Consider the following 2,237-nt stretch of genomic DNA (forward strand, 5'->3'; position numbering starts at 1 on the left):
GGCCCAGGGCCAGACGCCAGGGTCTCCGGTGTTTGGCCCCCTGGACTCCGCAAAACTCCTTTTTGCACCGATCTAAAGCCTCATGGGCTTGACCCCTTGGCCTAACCATATCATCCAATATATGAATCTTTACGTCTCGACCATTTCGAGACTCCTCGTCATGTCCCCGATCTCATCCGGGACTCCGAACTCCTTCGGTTCATCAAAACATGTAAACTCATAATATAACTGTCATCGTAACCTTAAGCGTGCGGACCCTACGGGTTCGAGAACAATGTAGACATGACCGAGACACGTCTCCGGTCAATAACCAATAGCGGGACCTGGATGCCCATATTGGCTCCTACATATTCTACGAAGATCTTTATCGGTCAGACCGCATAACAACATACGCTGTTCCCTTTGTCATCGGTATGTTACTTGCCCGAGATTCGATCGTCGGTATCCAATACCTAGTTCAATCTCGTTACTGGCAAGTCTCTTTACTCGTTCCGTAATACATCATCTCACAACTAACATGTTAGTTGCAGTGCTTGCAAGGCTTATGTGATGTGCATTACCGAGAGGGCCCAGAGATACCTCTCCGACAATCGGAGTGACAAATCCTAATCTCGAAATACGCCAACCCAACATCTACTTTTGGAGACACCTGTAATGCTCCTTTATAATCACCCAGTTACGTTGTGACGTTTGGTAGCACCCAAAGTGTTCCTCCGGCAAACGGGAGTTGCATAATCTCATAGTCATAGGAACATGTATAAGTCATGAAGAAAGCAATAGCAACATACTAAACGATCAGGTGCTAAGCTAATGGAATGGGTCATGTCAATCAGATCATTCAACTAATGATGTGACCTCGTTACTCAAATAACAACTCTTTTGTCTGTGGTTAGGAAACATAACCATCTTTGATTAACGAGCTAGTCAAGTAGAGGCATACTAGTGACACTCTGTTTGTCTATGTATTCACACATGTATTATGTTTCCGGATAATACAATTCTAGCATGAATAATAAACATTTATCATGATATAAGGAAATAAATAATAACTTTATTATTGCCTCTAGGGCATATTTCCTTCAGCGTTGACGAGGCGAAAAGACATGACAGTGTATTCATATGAACCAAAGCTTGTCCTGAAAGCCGTCTTGGGAATATCTTGCTCACGGATACGAATCTGATGATAACCCATACGGAGATCAAGCTTGGAGAATACTCGAGCACCTTTGAGTTGTTCGAACAGCTTATTGATGTTGGGAAGTGGGTATTTGTTCTTGATGGTCTTCTTGTTCACTGGACGGTAATCAACACAAAGTCGGTCCGTTCCATCCTTCTTCTTCACAAAAAGAACACCACAACCCCACGGAGAAGAACTAGGCCGGATGAGACCCATTTTCTCTTGAATATCGAGTTGCTTTTTCAGCTCCTTCAACTCTTCAGGTCCGAGCTTGTAAGGACGTTTGCACACAGGTTCCGTACCAGGCTCAAGATCAATAACGAATTCAACTGGCCGGTGCGGAGGCATTCCTTGAAGCTCTTCTGGGAAGACGTCTTGATATTTGCAAACGACCGGAATTTGAGAGATGGCATCCAATTCACTCTTCTCATTGAGAGAAAACAGACGGATTGTATTATCCCGAGCGGCAAAGACAATAACATCCTCAGACGAATGAGTCAATTGAATCTGCCTGGCAGCACAATCAAGATGTGCCTTGTTCTTAGAAAGCCAACCCATTCCGAGAATAAGATCAATATCCGAGTTACCAAGAACAATTAAGGAAGAAAGGAACTTGTAGTCACCCAATGTGATAGTAACCTCCGGGACGCAGGTGTTAGCTGTCATCTGCTTGCCCGGTGACACAATTTACAAGGAACTTTGCAGATACTGATAATCACACTCATACTTTGATGCAAAAGGTTTTGGAAATGAAGCAATGCGATGCACCCGTGTCAAAAAGAACTTTTGCAGGAATATCATTAACAGGAAGGTTACCCATGATGACATCTGGTGAGTCCTCTGCCTGAGCTGCATTCACCATATTGACCTTGGCAAACTTGGGGTTATGCTTGACCATAACTGTACTTGCCGATCTAACAGGAGGAGGAGGAGGAAGACGCCTCTGGTTGAAACACTTGTTGGCATAGTGACCTTTCTATTGGCACTTGTTGCACGTGACCTCTGAAAGCGGACGGTGATACGGAGCACTCGATCTTGGAGCTTGAGACGAAGTCTTGTT

This window comes from Triticum aestivum, chromosome 2A, assembly GCF_018294505.1.
Source record: "Triticum aestivum cultivar Chinese Spring chromosome 2A, IWGSC CS RefSeq v2.1, whole genome shotgun sequence".
Classification (NCBI taxonomy): Eukaryota; Viridiplantae; Streptophyta; class Magnoliopsida; order Poales; family Poaceae; genus Triticum; species Triticum aestivum.